The sequence below is a fragment of the Coenobita brevimanus genome, chromosome 13, assembly GCF_032717465.1.
Source record: "Coenobita brevimanus isolate Jiangsu-jjx chromosome 13, ASM3271746v2, whole genome shotgun sequence".
Taxonomy (NCBI): domain Eukaryota; kingdom Metazoa; phylum Arthropoda; class Malacostraca; order Decapoda; family Coenobitidae; genus Coenobita; species Coenobita brevimanus.
Genome location: NC_136966.1, coordinates 35,358,758 through 35,378,197, shown reverse-complemented (window position 1 = coordinate 35,378,197; position 19,440 = coordinate 35,358,758).

Genomic DNA, 19,440 nt, shown 5'->3' with positions numbered 1-19,440 from the left:
ATTGTTGTTATGGTCGAATAAGCCGCATCCAGTTGAGTCCAAATTGGTGGGTATGATTGTTTTCTTTTAAGGTCGATTTTAATCTGCTAGAGTGCCAGGGGGAACCCGTGAGCACTCTCTGCCCGTCGACGGGCCTGGGAAACTATTGTATCCTTAGCAGTATCAAATACTTCTCTTATAAGACTGTGTATGTCTCCTTTTAGATGTCTGAAGGAGTTATAGTGACGATGATACGTTTCCTTTAATGTCTTACGTGATTCTATTTTGAATAATCCTTGACTGAGAAATTTTCTTGTGATCTGTTGGATTCTTGTAATAAAGTTGTCCAAATTTGTACTTTCCTTTGCCATCTGTAGCAGCTGTGATGTATACACAGTATGCTGGAACTGTAGGAATGTTGCCCGACAAATTTGGGTGTGATACAATTTCAAAATTAAAATGTGTGAATAATTCACCCAGTTCTTTATTTCACAGTTGAGGTGTTGTTTTTTGACAGTCTCTTAATGGTTTATTCTCTGATAAGGATATAATGTCTGTGACATTCTCCATAAATTCTGTTGTTCTGGTGCTGTTGTTATTGTTGTTTGAAGTTCTTTTTCCTTTTTTTCTTTTTCTGTTTTTGTTGATTGCCTGAAAACTCTCAGCAGTTATAGCATCTCGTTGATTATATGTTTTCTCCATTTTATTATTTAATCCATAAGGATAGAGTGTTCTTAGCGCCTTTATTCAAAACTTTTCTCTGCTTCTCCATCTCGAGGATACTTGTAAATTTTCTTTGTTGGTATCCATTCTTCCTGTTCCACTTACCTTCTCAGTTATTTGAATTGTAATACTCTCATCTTTACACTCACCTTCGTTGAAATGGTCAGAGAGTATCTTGTATGCTGATGCATTCTCTTTGTCTTGAATACTATACCAATGTTGATTTATTCTAACATTTAGTCTTTGCACTGTCCCACCAACACACTGACTTAGAAAATTGTCACATGTAAGTAAATATATCATTTTTGTTGCATCACATGACAACTTCATTCCATATGTTCGCGTCTTGAGCCTTTTCCTGAAATACTGCTTTTAAAGTGATTAGAAACATGATAATTTGGACATGCCACACACATGTCGATTTTACGCTTGGTCATGCTATTGTAGCAAACTCCAGATGAAGGTTGAGTATCAACCCCATTCGCTGACGTGACTGAACCACTCCAGTGGTCACGTTGTCACTGTCAACCACAGCATTATCTTGTCGAGGCTGAGTATCTCTCCTTGAGCCACATCCTTTATCTCACTGAGGGCTGCTCATTGATCATTTTTATATCCAATATAAACATCAACTAGAATAAATCAGTGTTTAAATCACAGTGATATACTGTACACTAAACAGTAATTTTCGATGGGTAAGGGCTCAGCTTAGCTGCCTCAGTAGGACCACGATACACACACACACACACACACACACACACATCTCTCTCTCTCTCTCTCTCTCTCTCTCTCTCTATTGTATATATATATATATATATATATATATATATATATATATATATATATATATATATATATATATAACGGTATGTATTCACAAACACACACATTTTGGCGGTAGGTGGGGGCGCTCACCATCCACTGACTCGATGTTGTGCTGCTCTCGAGTGGCTGCCTTTTCCACCCTTCCTTCCTTCTTCCCTTCCTTCGTATTTTATCATTCTTTCCTTCATTCTTTCCTCTTCTTTCTGTGTACAGGTGACTCTACACTGAGTGACAAGCCAAATGGTTCCAGTACACCAAGAAACCATTTACTACGCTGGGTGGTAACCAAATAACCAAACTATGGGGCCTGATTGTTTAGTAGATAATTAAGGCTCTCCAACCGGACTGAGCATATGTCGGTTCATATCCAATGGGTGGTTGGGGTTTATTGCTCACGAAATGCCACTCAGGGATAAGTGAGGCTTGCCACGTTCGTCTTAAATGTCAGGACCAACCTGCCTAGCCCGGGCTCCTACGCTCTTCTTGGAAAACACAGGATTCGGTGATATATATATATATATATATATATATATATATATATATATATATATATATCATCAGCCGTTTGAGTGTCCACTGCAGGACCGGCCTATCCCTGCCGAAGTGGGGACGATACAGCCAATGCATCTCTACCAAGTGGCTTAGGCTGTCTGGTAGAGATTGTATGTAGGGTGAGAAGTGCTTGTAAGTGTAATTGTAGTGTTGTAGTGGCTTTGGATGTGTGTGTAGTCTGTGAACCAAGTATAATCGGCCCGCGCAAGCCGACTGGGTGCAAGCATACTTTATAGTATGAGACACTGGTTCAACCACAGCACCCCTGATGTCCGCCAAGCAGTACGTGGCCAGAAGAACGCTCCCAAAGTTTATTACCCTGGCGGGGCGCGAACTCTCGTTCTTCAGTGTACGAAAATGCACAGTTTACCACTGTACCACAGAGGCTCCATATATATATATATATATATATATATATATATATATATATATATATATATATATATATATATATATATATATATATATATATTATAATCACCATCATCATCAGCCATTGTAAGTCCACTGCTGAACAAAGGCATCCCCCAACCTTCTCCACTAATTCCTTGACTGAGCCAATCCTTGTACATTTTCCCTGCAAATTTCTCAATTTCATCTCTCCACCTCCTGTCTGGCCTTCTTCTGCAATGCTTACAATCACTTGGTGTCCAGTCAGTCAACCTCTTGCTTCATCGGTTATCTCTTATTCTTGGTACATGGCATGCCCACCTCCATTTCTGTTCTTTTATAATTTCTATTATATCTTTTGTCTTTAGTCTGCTCTCTCACCGAAGTTGCTCTTTTCCTGTCTCTTAACCCGCCCCATCCTGACAACTTTTCCACCACTGACTCCCCCCAATCCCGACCATTTTTGGAAAAAAAAATTTTTGGCTCAAACCTCCTCTTTGGATGAGAAACATCGAAAAATCATAGAGAAATCGCTCACCTGAGGTTTAAAATACTCAATACAGGTAGCAGTACCTCCTCATCTTACTGTGTTTTCTATCAGGCTGGCTCCAAAGAAAACGAATTCTGTGGGAGTGTATCCATTCCATACCGCTCATAAACGGTATTTATTTATTTATTTGGTACGAATTTATATGTAGTACGAGAGAATATTGGTTTTCACACAGTAATGTAGGCAATATAAGCATTGTTTCACTCATGAAACACATGAACATACCTGACCTTTTTTGGCAACATTACCTGATCATCATTTCTGACTGTTTCTTCCTCTAGTGCTATGTAAAGTTTGTCCTCCACATTGTCATCAATGGAGGAATCACTCTGGCCCTGTGTTGTACTGTGGCATGACATGGCTTTACTGGCCAGGTCACTGGTAACAGGTGAATTGCTGAGACAGTGGTGTCATGCTTAGTAAGGCAGTGTCCCTGCCTGGCATCTTGTAGAGGAAGGTGTCCCGTGCATACGTACCAAAAATCACTCACGAAAATTGAAAATTGTGCAAATTAGGGACCTTGCAATTGGTTCGCATTTATGTACGTCAACGGGATTGGCACTGACAAATCGTGTGGACATTAATACACTTCGACAGGATGCCACTGGTTAAAGATATTCCCAACATTAACCTTTCCATTGCTCTCTGAGAAGGGATTAATTTATTTTCCATCGATTTTGTCAGTTTCCAGGTCTCACAACCATACGTCATAGCTGGAATTATACATTCGTTATATACTTTGCTTTTCATACAAACTGGTAAGCTACTTTTCATAATGTCTCTATGTTTACCGAGAGCTTTCCATCCAATTGTAATGCATCTCTTTATTTCGCTATCATGATCTCTGGTTGATTTTAGTATTTGTCCCAAGAAATTGTACTCCTCGACTTCTTCAAGAATTTCTCTGCTTCTGATGATGATGCACTTTGGTGTTTGTGGATTAAACAATTGTCTTACTCCGGTTTATCTTTAGCCTTACTTTGAGACTTTCTCTGTTCAGGTTATTTAACATTTCTTGTAATGACAATGTCATCAGCAGATCTTAAATGGTTTAGCCTTTCTCCATCTATATTCACTGCTTTGTTTTCCCAGTCAAGCTTTCTAAAAATACTTTCCAGGTATGCTGTAAATAATTTTGGTGAAACTGTATCTCCCAGCTCACCCTCTTCTCAGTCTAAAAATTTTTCCGAGTTCTTATGTAATTTAACTGTAGGAGTTCCCTCTTTATATATGTTGTCGAGCAATTTTACAATGTTCTCATTAACTTCTTGTTCACGCAATGAATTTATAATTGCTATGTGCTGAGTCGAAAGCCTTTTTGTAATCAACAAAACCTAAGCACAGTGGTTAATTATATTCTGTAATTTTCTCATATAGCTGACTCATTGTGTGTAGATGATCAGCAGTCGAATACCCGCTTCGAAATTCTGCATGTTCACGAGGTTGGTTTTCCCCAAAATTTGTTGTTATTCTGTTCATAAGGACTTTAGTGAAGAGTTTGTAAATGACTGATAATATGTTAATGGGTCGATAGTTACTGTACTAATATCTTTAGAGTCACCTTTTTTCTAAAGTAAAATAGCTATTGCATTACACCAAGTTTTTGAAGTAACGGAAAGATCCATTTTTAATATCCAGTGAGAAAACGGCAAGTTTTGCCACAAATGCCTTCCATGTATCATACAAATCCAGTAAAGTCTGCCCTGCTCCTTGGAAAAGAAGATTGAGGTCGTTGAGATGTGAGGTGATATCTGAGAGAAGCATAAGTTTTACAATCAAGACTCTGTTCTCCAGTTCAGGATGGGCTTGGCCTTTTTCCATTAAAAAGATCTTAATTTCTTCAAAGCAATCCACAAATCTCTCCAAAACCTTCCCACAGCTTAACCACCTGACACTGCTATGCAAGGGTATATATTTGCATTCACTTTCCACCTCTTCTAAAAAAGACTGAAACCGCCTGTCTGAAAGAGAAAAGTGTGCATCATGAAAATTCACTATTCTTGTTACAGTAACCATCACATTCTTGAGTTCTGAATTTGAAATCTTGACACATAGATTTTCTTGGTGAAAGATGCAGTGCAATTTCAGAATGAGGTGCCCAATTCTATCCTCAAGCAGCTTGGTAAAGCCCTTGCTTTTTCCTGCCATAGCAGGAGCACCATCCGTTGTAAGTGCAAAAATTTTTCTAATGTCAACACCTCGGTCCTCAAAATGGTCAGTGAACATTTTTATTATATCTTCTCCCCTGGTAGTGTCATGCATAGGTTTAAGACAGCACGGCTCCTTGTGTATCTCTGTGTCACTATACCTGGCAAAGATAGCCAACAGGAAAATGTCATTTATATCCACAATTTCATCCAGGACCATGCTAAACACAGGTGCGTTTGTTAAAGCAACAGTTTGTTGTTCACTTACACTGGCAGACATTTCAGAAATGCGCCTTTCCACAGGTCTAGCAGAGACAGGCGTGTCTTTTATCCTTGAGATGATAATATTTTTATCTGAAATGCCATCAAATAACTCTTCAGAGCAGTCCATAAATGTAGCTTTTATCATAATCTCCATCAGTGAAAGGTTTTCCATGTTTTGCAATACACAAAGCTACTTTGTAACTTGCTTCAGTTACATTATTTTTGCTAGCACCAGGCTCTTCAACACACTGCTTTGTTTCTCATAGCTGGATACTGCTTTCTTATTAGCCTCAGCTTTGTCTGCATTGTCCTTGAAAGTTTTGTTATTTTGTTTCAAAGTGTCTCTTAACACTCGATTTGCGGCACACAACATTCTCACAGCAGAGAGCACACACAGCACGATCACTCTGCTTGATAAATTCAAAGTCGTTTGTCCATGATACCTGAAATGACCGCACATCAAGCTTGGCTTTCTTGGCAGTAGCCATTATAACCGTATCTTCGACAATTGAGGTGACTCTAAGGTGACTGAACAGCTGCCTGATGCGTCACCAACGGCCAGTCGGATAGCACGAACGTGTCTCGTGCTCGTCAACGTCTCACAGTACTCACTCACACCTCTTTGTGGGTAGCAAGTAGTTTCATTGTTAACTCACTGAATCATGTGTAAGGATTTTATCTACATCAATTATTATACAAGGACATCTATTTTTCCTATAATTCATTTAGTAAGTACAGATGTGCCCACTTCCCTCTCTCTCTCTCTCTCTCTCTCTCTCTCTCTGCTTTTTCAGTATATTTTTTGTTACTCTGGATCATGTCGAGTGCCACGTGCCAAGTCTGGCACTCGTGCCAAGGGTTGCCAACCCCCTGTCCTATCTATTTCTCCTGTCTCTGAAATCACCATTTTAGGAGATTTCAATGTTCACCACCTCCTTTGGCTCTCCTGTCCTTTCACTGATCCACCTGGTGAACAAGTCTACATCTTTTCTATCCTTAATGACCTAGAGCAGCTTGTACAGCACCTTACCAATATCCCTTGGAGAGAGTTCCAACATACTCGACCTCTTCCTTACAACTAATCCTTCTGCTTACACTTTATCATTCCTCTCTGTTGTGCTCCCCCGACCACAGCCTTATCACCTGAACCTGTCCTATCTCTCCAGTACGACCTGCGGACCCTCCAAAGAAACGTCGGTTGTGGCACTTTGGAGCTGCTGACTGGGAGGCCCTCAGGCAGTGTTTCTTTGATTTTCCCTGGAACGATTATTTCTTCCATGGCCGGGAGCCATCTGAGTGTGTCATGCATATTACAGAGGTTATTCTGTCGTGCATGGAAGCACACATTCCTACCTTATATCCATTGATTAATGCAAAGAAACCTTGGTTTAATCACACTTGTTTTAGAGCTGTCCATCACAAGGAGTAGGCCTACAAAAGGTAGAGGAGCCAACCCACCCTTGAATCTCATCTGTTTTATATTTCTGCCCGGAATCGTGCTAAGTCTGTTCTTCGCTCTGCTAAAAATAATTTCATCGTACTAAATCCTCTGAACTCTCCAACTTGAATTCTTCCTGCTCCTTCTGGGACCTTGCTAAAAACTTCTCTAGCAAATTTACCTCTTCAACCTTCCCTCCTCTTTTCCACTCTGATGGCTCAGTAGCTATTTCTTCTACTGATAAAACAGATCTCTTCGCTCAGACTTTCTCCTCCAATTCCACCTCAGACAATTCCGGTGCTGTTCTTCCATCACTTCCCTTCTCTGACTTCCTCATGGCTGACATTAAAATTTCTTCAGCTGATATATTTTCTGCCATCACTGGCCTCAGTACTAATAAGGCATATTGGCCTGATGGGTCCCTCATGTTCCTCTCAACAGCTTTTCTGTGCTTACACCCTTCTTAGTTAAACTCTTTCGCCTTTGTCTGTCAACTTGCATCTTTCCTTCTTGCTGGAAGTTTGCTCTAATTCAGCCTGTCCCAAAGATGGGTGACCATTCCCGACTCTCTGTTCATCGCCCAGTTGTTTTAACATCCTGTATCTCAAACGTTTTCGAGTCTATTCTTAAAAAAAAAAAAAAATTAAGACATCTTTCCTATCACAACCTTCTTTCAGATCGTCAGTCTGGGTTCTGTCTGGGACGCTCCACTGGCGATCTTCTCACGTACCTTTCAGACTCCTGGTCATCCTCCTTTCGGGACTTTGGCGAAAGCTTTGCCTTTACACTTGACATCTCAGAGGCTTTCAGTCGACTCTGGCATAAATCTTTAATATCCAAACTACCCTCTTACGGTTTCAGTCCTGCTATCTATGCCTTCAACTCTAGCTTCTTTTCTGGTCGTTCTTTAACTGCTGTTGTAGATGGCCACCGTTCCTTTCCTAGATCTATCAATTGTGATGTTCCTCAGGGCTCTGTTCTGTCACCGTATCTCTTCCTTTTATTCATCAGTGACCTTCTAAGCTGTACATCTAACCCTATTCAATCATACGCAGATGATTCCACCCTTCACCTTTCCATTCGTTTTTCACAGCTTCCATTTCCGCAGTTACTTCAACAAACAAGGGATGAGGTTGTGCCGCACCTAATGTATGACTGGGCTCGTCTCTGTGACTGGTACAAAAGTAATCTTGTTTTTAATGCATCAAATACTCAGTTCCTACATCAATCAACCCGAAAAAATCTTCCACAGGAGTACCCACTAATGTTTAATAACACCCAGCTCAATCCTGCATCATCTTTAAAACACTTGCGGTTTCATTCTCTCGGGGTTTAATTTGGAAAGATCATATTACATATCTTGTTTAGTCCGCTTCTAAGAGATTAGATTTGCTAGCCCGACTCCATACCTTCTTTACCCCTGCACCGTTGTTGACTTTATACAAGGGGTTTATTCGCCCCTGTATAGAATACAACTCTAATGTGTGGGTAGGCTCCCCTCCTACAGCTTTCACCAACACTGTGAAATTAAAGGCTTTTCGTCTCTCCTCCTCTTATTAGCTCCCTTCAACCTCTTTCTCATCGCAGCACTGTTGCATCTTTATCTCTTTTCTATCTACTTCAATGATCACTGCTCTGAACTTGCTGCTTGCACCCCTCCATCACTACGACGGGAGCGTTGCACCCGTCTATCAACAAACTCTACTCCCTCTTCTGTCCAACTCTCTAATGCATGAGTTAACCGTTACATCCAGTCCTTCTTTTATGCAACAAGTCAGCTCTGGAACTGTCTCCCAATGTCTGTATTTCCTGCTTCGTATGATATCCAATCTTTCAAACGCAGTGTGTCCAGGCATCTCGAAATGAACGGATCTTGAATGTGGCTCTCTTTTCTATTGGTTTTGTTTTTTCTTGGAACAGTTTGAGGCCCCTGAAACTTGATTCCTTCTACTTTGCTTATATATATATATATATATATATATATATATATATATATATATATATATATATATATATATATATATATATATATATATATATATATTGTTACGGAACAGAACAAAATAATGTACACTTTAAGTGAGAATACTAATAATCACTACTGTCCCGTAAAGTTCCAGGTTCAGAACAAAAGAGTTAGGTAAAAATTACAAGTTAAAGTTTAATGCTCAAACTAACAACAAAACATTCAGGACTCATAAGGATAATGTAATGGCAAAAAACAGGTTAAATATATGGTTAACTAAAATAGCCTCTATTAACACAAAGTTGGCAAGAGTAAATTTATCTAAGTCAGCCCTCATAAAATGACAATACTGGATAATACTCATTGAATGCAAGATATATATATATATATATATATATATATATATATATATATATATATATATATATATATATATATATATATATATATATATATATATATTATTAATAAGGGCTGACACCCAAAACACATGAATCACAAAAACCTCACTAGGCCCAAGAATTAACACCCCACGCCACACAGTACAAGAGAAAATGCAATAACAGTTATACTCAAATTACACAGCTGCTAGATGGATGGAGACTTCCTGAGCACTCACAATAATAATAACTGTACAGGGAAGGACAGAGATGTGAACAAAATGAAGAGTAGATCTAAGTGGCAATGATGCAGAGACTGAGTTCATTATATAGGGGCCGCCAGAGCTTCATACAACTTGTAAGAAGGACGCGCAAATGAAGCCAGAGGGGACAAAGAGTTGACACTCCTGCTCTGAACAACAAAAAGAACGACTTACTCTACTATAAGGGAGGAGGGGGGGAGTGAGGTATAACACGCTCGTCATCAAACATGCAGCACACTGTACGTTAGAATTACACAAAGGATGATGAAATCATAGGCTATGTAACACCTCTCCACAAAGAAAAAGAAATTTACAAAGGAAATTTCTTATTATTCTAAAATAATCTGTTTAAAGTCTAGATAAGCAATCTGCAATAACATTTTCTTTCCCCTTGACATGTTGTATGTCTACTGAATACATCTGAAGAAGTAGACTCCATCTTGTCAATCTCTGATTTTTATCTTTAAACTTACTAAGGAATATCAGTGGGTTATGATCGGTATAAATGACTATGGGGTCAAAACCAGAACACAAATAAAATGAAAAATGCTGTAAACCCAAAATCAAGGCCAAAAGCTCTTTCAATAGTTGAGTAGTTCTTTTGAGGTGGAATGAACTTCTTACTGTAATAAGATACAGGGTGTTCAATACCCTGATCATCCTCTTGCAGCAAAACAGCCCCAGCTCCTGTTTCACTTGCATCAACAGTCATCTTAAAAGGCTTAGCAAAATTTGGAGTAGCGAGCACTGGCTGACTTAATAGCATAGTTTAAGTTTGTTGAAAGAGGATTCACAGTTATCGGTCCAGACAAATTTAACTCCCTTTTTCAGTAGGTCTGTAAGTGGTGATACAAGAATTGAAAAGTTAAGAACAAATCTCCTGTAATAACCTACCATTCCCAAAAATCTTTGTAGCTCTTTCCTACTTTTAGGTCTGGGAAGATCACTTATAACCTGAACCTTAGCTCCTGGTGGTGCAACATGTCCATCACCAATTACGTACCCAAGGTACTGACCTTTAGCTTGACCAAACTCACACTTTGATAAATTAGCTACAAGATTAGCCTGAACCAAACGCTCAAGAAATTTACTGACATGGCATAGGTGATCTTTCCAGTTGTCACTGAAGATTAATACATCATCAATATAAACAACACACCCTGCCAAACCCTCTGTTACAACATTCATGAGCTTCTGAAATGTGGCTGATGCATTCTTCATACCATATGGCATTACAGAACATGCAAAAGTCTTTCTTAGTGTTACAAAACATGAGATCTCCCTAGCACGTTCAGTCATAGGTACTTGCCAGTATCCCTTTAACAAATCAAACTTACTTATGTACCTAGCCTTTCTGATCTTGTCTATGCAATCATCCACGCGAGGAAGAGGGTAAGTGTCTGTTTTGGTTATCTGATTAACACATCTGTAGTCGATGCAAAGCCGCTGTGACCCACCTGGCTTAGGGACTAGAGTGACAGGAGAACTCCACTCGCTCTGACAGGGCTCAATCATCTTGTGGTCCAACAGGTAGCCAAGCTCCTTCTGGATGAGAGGAACTTTCACTGGGTTCACACGGTAAGGAGGCAGTTTAATTGGGTTTGCGTCTCAAACATCGACATCATGCATCAACACAGTGGTTCTTCCTGGAGTGGCACGGAACACTTGCGGGTACTCTTGCGGTAATGCCGAAAACTCCTGCCTTTCCTCGGGAGGTAGATGAGAAAGCTTAGTCTGGAGATCATTCATGATATCAGGATTCTTCCCCAAACTATCACTCAGGTTCATGCTGCATGGGAGAACTTCACTTGCAGACTCGGGTGGAACAGCTACAGTGCAGACTGGGTTATTTTCGTCCCGCCTGTGATATAAGTTTAGCATGTTGATGTGACAAAGTTGCTTGTTCTTTCTACGATCTGGTGTGGCGATGACATAGTTGACATCACTGAGTTTCTTCTCCACGAAATAAGGACCACTAAACTTGGCTTGAAGAGGTTGCCCATGCACTGGTAGCAGACTCAAAACCTGATCTCCTGGCTGAAAGTGGCGTAACCTGGACTTCTTATCATACCAAGTCTTCATCTTCTCCTGAGCAACTCCTAAATTCTCTCTCGCCAGCTGTAAAGCAGTGGACAGCCGTTCTTTGAACTTCATCACATACTCCAGCAGGTTGACGTCATCTTCCTCCGACAGCCAGCATTCCTTGAGTAGCTTAAGGGGTCCTCTTACTTCATGACCAAACAGTAGTTCAAAGGGTGAGAAGCCCAGTGATTCATTTGGAGATTCTCTTGCGGCAAATACAACGAATGGAAGACCTTTATCCCAGTCTTTCTGATGTTCCAAACAGTATTTCTTGAGCATCGATTTGAGTGTTTGATGATATCTTTCCAACGCTCCTTGGGTCTGGGGATGGTAAGCTGAAGACGTGATCTGGGTGATGCCCAACTCTTTCAGAGACTGCTTGAAAACATTTGACATGAAATTACTTCCCCGGTCTGACTGTACCTCCTTGGGCAGACCAAACTTTGTGAAGAACCCTAGCATTTCCTTAACCACGTTCTTTGCTGAGATATTTCTAAGTGGAATGGCTTCAGGATAACGAGTAGCCATATCAATCAGGGTCAACACATAAGAAAATCCTGAAGAAGTCTTAGGAAGAGGGCCCACAATATCCACCAACACACGGGTGAAAGGCGCCTCAAAAGGAGGAATGGGAACTAGAGGTGCAACCTTTTCGGTCTGATTACACTTCCCCACAACTTGACAGGAGTGACAAGACTTACAATACCAGGAAACATCCCTGAAGATACCTGGCCAGTAGAAATGTTTCAAAATGCGTGCCACAGTCTTCCTTACTCCAAGGTGTCCTGCCAAACTGGAATCATGAGCCACTCTAATGATATCCTGCCTACAAACACGAGGGATGACAACATGATGTACAACCTCCCATTCACAGTCGGCTGATGCTGTTGGGGGTCTCCACTTCCTCATAAGTACTCTTGACTTTATATAATAACAAGTAGAAGCACCAGCTGACTCTTCCTCACTGAAGCAGAGTTAGCTAGACCTTTCAACTCAGGGTCAGCAACCTGCAACTCAACCAACTCTTGACAAGACAAATTATCAACACTACGGGGTACTGCCTCATCTGGTGAGTGGTCCAAATTAGCAAGAAAAGTGTCAGCTAAGATAACATCATCATCATCATTATCCTCTAAGTCACCAGTAACATTAGACTTAGCCCTAGTGACAGCACATGCAGGAAACACATCAGGGACATCACAATCCCGGGCCGCAGCCACTGGCTCACTAGACAACTGAGGAGCTGGACACACTTGACTTCCACCAATATCATTTCCAAGTAAGAAAGTTACACCTGACATTGGGAGTGTCTCAACCAACCCAACCCTAACGGAGCCATTAACAAAACCAGACTCTAAATTCACTGCACAGAGGGACAGAGAAGTAATTATTCCGTACACCTTGTAAGATTACAGTTTCATCAGAGGAATTAACATTAGAGCCTAGAACACTGCTCAGCATAAGGGATTGGCAAGCACCTGTATCACGATATATTTTAACTGATTTCCTGTCATTACTGTCCAGAGGACTGACAAAACCATCAGACAGGAAATTAGCACATGAACTCTTGAGAGTGTCACCCACGTTACTGCTCAAAAGAGGAGCTTCATCACGAGGATTTAATTTACCCCTCAAAGCAGGTTCAGTTAACTCAGTTAAAGAATTCTGGGAACTCTCAAGGGTGGACATTAGACCAATTGACTGAATATTTAAAGACTCCTTTTTGTTCACATCACGCTGTCTCCTGAAACATTTCTCCGTAGTATGACCAAGCTTACTACAATAAGTACATTTACTTTTATTAAATCTATAGGTGAAGCTGGTATTTACTTCCTGAGAAACATCATCTTTATTCTCTTTCCTGTTACCTATACTCTGAGTAGAGGCAACGTACTTACTCTCAGCTTTCCCTTTTTCTTTAGAATATCTCTTGTGAGTGAGAACATATTCATCACCTAAAACTGCAGCATCAGACAAATTATCTATTCTTTTCTCATCAAGATATAGGCTTACATCATTATTAATACACCTTTTGAAGTCCTCCAGCAAAATCATCTGCTTAAATTTGTCAAAATCAGAATCCACATTCTTAGAATTTAACCACTGCTCTAACAGATCTTCTTTGATTTTTGCATACTTAACATGGGATTGCTTATCTTGCTTATAAGTTGTCCTAAATTTTACTCTATAGGCTTCAGGAACAAGCTCATAGGCCTTAAGAATCAAGCTCTTATCAACATCATAATTATCAGATTGATCCTAAGGCAAAGATGCATAAGTTACTTGAGCTTTACCGGTGAGAACAGTTTGAAGGAGTACTGGCCAATACTTTTTGGGCCAATTATTACCTGTAGCTACCCTCTCAAACAACTGAAAATACTTTGTTAAATCAGATTTATTAAAAGGAGGGACAAGTTTAACATTTTTAGCCACATCAGAATCATCAGAGCTAGATGATCCAGTTCCACCTTGTTTCATGCGATACTCATGGTCTGCCTGAATCCTAGCAAGTTCAACTTGTGCCTGAAACTCAGCCTCGTTAGCATTTGCCTGAAATTCAGCCTCCTTAACACCAGCCTCCTGCAGGGCTAGCTGTAACTTAGCTTTTTCAATCTGCGTTTGCTCATTTGGAGGAGTTACAGTAAACAAGCTTTCATTAATCATGTCAACAATTTGATCTTTAGAATGATGAGAGCGAACAGTAATTCCCAATTGTTGAGCAACAAGCTTAAGTTCATTCTTTGTTCTTGTTTCTACATCACACACTGTTTGCACATTTGACAAAAAATCTTTGGCTTCATCAAGCGTAGTAATAGTAGACATCATGAATAAATCACAGTCACAAAATATCAAGCAATATCCTTATGATAATATCCTGAATATCCTGATAAGAGGTCGCCAAATTCATGTTACGGAACAGAGAAAGATAATGTACACTATAAGTGAGAATACTAATAATCACTACTGTCCCGTAAAGTTCCAGGTTCAAAACAAAAGAGTTAGGTGAAAATTACAAGTTAAAGTTTAATGCTCAAACTAACAACAAAACATTCAGGACTCATAAGGATAATGTAATGGCAAAAAACAGGTTAAATATATGGTTAACTGCAATAGCCTCTATTAACACAAAGGTGGCAAGAGTAAATTTATCTAAGTCAGCCCTGATAAAATGACAATACTGGATAATACTCAGTGAATGCAAGATATATATATATTATTACAAATACGAAATTTTATTAATAAGGGCTGACACCCAAAACACATGAATCACAAAAACCTCACTAGGCCCAAGAATTAACACCCCACGCCACACAGTACAAGAAAAAATGCAACAACACTTATACTCAAATTACACTGCTGCTAGATGGTTGGAGACTTCCTGAGCACTCACAATAATAACAACTGTACAGGGGAGGACAGAGATGTGAACAAAATGAAGAGTAGATCTAAGTGGCAATGATGCAGAGACTGAGCTCATTATATAGGGGCCGGCAGAGCTTGATACAACTTGTAAGAAGGACGCGCAAATGAAGCGAGAGGGGACAAAGAGTTGACACTCCTGCTCTGAACAACAGAAAGAACGACTTACTGTACTATAAGGGAGGAGGGGGGGAGTGAGGTAGAACACGCTCGTGATCAAACATGCAGCACACTGTACGTTAGAATTACACAAAGGATGATGAAATCATAGGCTATGTAACAATATATATATATATATATATATATATATATATATATATATATATATACATACATATATGTGTGTGTGTGTGTGTGTGTGTGTGTGTGTGTGTGTGTGTGTGTGTGTGTGATTGCAATCCACTAGCGATCTAAAGCATCCCCAAGCCTTGTGCTCCAGTTACTTGACTGTGCCAATCTTTTCCAAATTTTGCCCGGAAACTACTGTATCGTATTCGTAGGTGGTTATAAATATCATCCACTCATTTGATGTAGTACTACCTTCTTTCTTCACCTTTATCATTCTTTTTCTGTGTCTGCCCTCCTCTCTTCCTATTTCTCCCATCTTTCTTGCCACTTTTTATTACTATTCTTTTTTTTTTTTTTCCTCAGGTGGTTTTACATTGAGTGACAAGCCTAATAGTTTCCTGTAAGCCAGGAAATCATTTAATTCGCTGCGTAGTACCCACACAACCAACCCATACGTGTTCCCTACGTGTGAACGAGTGGCGCACGGTTCTCTCTCCCCGTAAAAAAATAAATAAACTGAAAGACGAACGGCCACCCCATACGGCAGGGATTCTTAGCCGGAGGTATTCATACGCCTTGGGGGCATGAGGACCACAATCTGGGGTATAGGAATTAGTTTTTTAAGTACAAAAAATTCTATAACAATAACAAAGTCGAGATCAGCTAAATAAGAAAAAAAATGTGATAGGCCTTGCATAGTTAACTTTCTTACGAAAGAAACTCGCCACCTTTGAGAAGTAAAATTGCTGTTTTATAATCTGAAAGAAATGAATCAATATAACTTTGTAGAATAGTTGTAGCTAGCTTGTATATTTATCATTTGCCATTTTTCTACAAGAAAATATGCAGAATGAAATTCAAATGATTCTCATTCGTACGCTGTTTCTAGTTATCCACATGTAAAGTAAAACCAAGCTATATACATCTCCTGAAGTCATACTGGCACCTAGTGGAACTTGTGATCATGGTGTTATCGACAGAGGCGAAGGGGGTATGGGGACATCGTAGGCAATCCATTGGGGGTGTGGACAAAAAAAAAAAAGTTAAGGACCGCTGCATTACGAGAATATTGTAACTAGCTATTGACAGATAAACAGAACTCTATCTCCTCTCTCCATTTCTTGTCTTTTTTTCTGTTACGCTAGAAATCGCTTGGAGTAAAGCCAGTCAGCGTCGTGCTCCATCGGCTATCCCTTATTCTTGCTTCATAAACTGGCCACGTCCATTTATGTTCCTCTGTAACATCTATAATGTCTATGGCTTCAGTCTGCTCTCTCACCCAAGTCTTTCAAGTCCTGTATTCAGTATATTTCCGCCAATGACCTTTCCATTGTTATTTGAGATCGAATCAGTTTTCCTTTGATGTCAATATCTAAGTCTCACAACCGTACGTCATAGCTGGGATTGTCCATTCGTTCAGTACTTTTAATTTTATATATATTGGCGAGCTAATTTTCATGACGTTTCCGTTTCCCGAAAGCTTTCCTTTGAGTTGTATCGAGTCTTTTTATTTCGTTTCCATGGTCTTTCGTTAATTCAAGTATATCCCCCAAGTAAGTGCACTCTTCAACTTCTTCAAGAATTTCTTCAGTTATTTTAATGACAGTCTTTGGTGTATTTGAATTACACATCACTTAGTTTAACTACAGTAATTTAACTGTAACAGTTCCCTCTTTGTATATATTTTCGAGCAGTTTTACAATGATCTCGTTTTTTCCCTGTTCCCGCAGTAAATTTATACCTGATATGTGCCCAGTGGAATCGACAGTACCTTAGCACAGTGTTTTATTATATTCAGTAGTTTTCTAAATATATAACTGAGTAATTGTGTGTAGATGATCAGTAGTCGAATAACCGGCACAGAAGTCTACCTGCTCGAGGTTCGTTTTCTTCCAAATTTGTTGTTATTCTGTTAGTAAGGACTTTTGTGAAGGGTTTGAAAATAACTGATAATAAGCTAATAGATCAAGAGTTACCAAGTTCTTTTGAGTAACCGTTCTTGTAAAGTATGATAATTATTGTGTTGCACCACGACTTGGAAAGTTTCTTCTTTACACTGTACATTCGGTAAGTTAGTGGGTGAGCCGGTTTTGAGCTTCTTCTCCTGCATCTGACTGTAAATCTTTTACTATTCCTTCTTCTCGTGTGGACTATCCTCTTTTCATACTTTTAAGAGAAAAGCTTACTCTATCTGGTGTTACCTCTGGTATAATTCTGTCGAATTAAAACTTAGGTACTGGTACTACTATCGTTGATGCATATACTGTACTTCTTTGCAAAATTTTACAACTTTCTTCATCACCTTCTCCATGCGCTTAATGATTTCACCATTATTGTTTTTCTGATAAAAAATGTTTTCCTAGTGCGATTCTTCTTCGGACCTGTTTCAGACTTTTTCCTTTTTTATCCTTCCCCACCCCGGAGGGGTTCGGGGGCGGGTATTGTTTTCGCTCGGTATGTCTGTTAGTTTGTTTGTTTGTCTGTCTGTCTGTTTGTTAACTTTACGAGAAAACTACTGGAGCAATTTTAACTAAAATTACAGGGATGATGGGCTATGACCTTCTGAACCTGATTACATTTTGGGCCAAACTGGGCCAAGGCCCAGGCTGTAGATCTCCAATATGTAAAAAAGAAAAAAAAAGGAAGGGTAAAGATCGTTTTTTTGCCATAACTCCTTTCAAATTCGTCATATCGACATGAAACCAAAACCTAAACGTACAGCCCCAGGTCAGAATTTGGTGATACAGTCAGCACTGCCAACGCCAAAGAGTCTGGGTTCAGAGTTCGAGAATTTCGACTCGCGTGTCTGACACACACACACACACACACACACACACACACACACACACACACACACACACACACACACACACACACACACACACACTGACAGAGAGAGAGAGAGAGAGAGAGAGAGAGAGTATACATCTAAGGCATGGTAACGGACATTGACGGAGCGTCTCCCTATCTCATTACAAGCACGACCAATATTTCTATGAAATATGTAATCCACATACTTCTATATATGTAAAGGACTAGCGATTCTATTATTATGTTATTTCCATGTCACATAAATTAATGTGGTTAGGCAATACGGTATTATATTAACCCAGAATACATCCTATGATTGTATAGTCATAGCTAGGAAACGCTGACAGGTAACATTTTATAATATGCCTTGCCCATTGCAATTGACGTTTTAATATCAAACTACACTTGTGTAGTTAAATAGATGATGAAAGTATAGCACACCTGTGTCCCATGAGTAAGCTATGAAACACACGGATGGTCGAGTCTCCTTACAATTTGTCTAAGCTACGGGTTAATCACATAAGTGACTGATGCGACCAGAACGTGGATAAGCGTCGTATTCTACATTATGATTAGTAAAGTGAAATCAATAAATTATTTTCTCTCTTAATAATATTATAATCGTAATAATAAACACTGAAGGGGATGAAAGACTCAATTGCTCTGATAATTACTATTACCATACGTAATATCCGGGCCACCCACAATTTTTCTCTCAAAAAAAAAATATATATATATATATATATATATATATATATATATATATATCATCCAATCCTATGTTGCCCCATTAGGAGCGTAGGAGCCCGGGGCTAGGCAAGTTGGTCCTGACATTGAAGATGAGAGTGACCAGCCTCACTCATCCATGAGTGGCATTACGTGAGCAGTAAACCCCAACCAACCCTTGGATATAAGCCTACACCGGCTCAATCCGATTGGAGTTCAGTAATTACCCACTACACCACCAGGCGCCAAGATCTGGTTACATGGTTACCATCCAGCGTAGTAAATGGTTTCCTGGTGTACAGGAAACCATTTGGCTTGTCTCTCAGTGTAGAGTCACCCACAGGCAGAAGGAATAGGAGAGAATGAAGGAACGAAAGACAGAAAAGGGGAGTGAATTGTCACCCGTAGGCAGAAGAGCGAGGAAAGAACGAAGGAAAGAAAGACAGAAGAGGATGGAAGGAAAGAAGGATGGAGGAAAGGAAAGGGCAGACACCCGAGAGCAGCGTATATAATTAAAGTCGTGCAAGGGAGAGAAAAAGACGGCGCAATGTGGTAAGCGGGGTGTCGCGACGCTGGTGACCCAGACCCTGTGCGTATGAAACGGCCATTTTTGTTTTATTTTTCCATGTGCTTTGG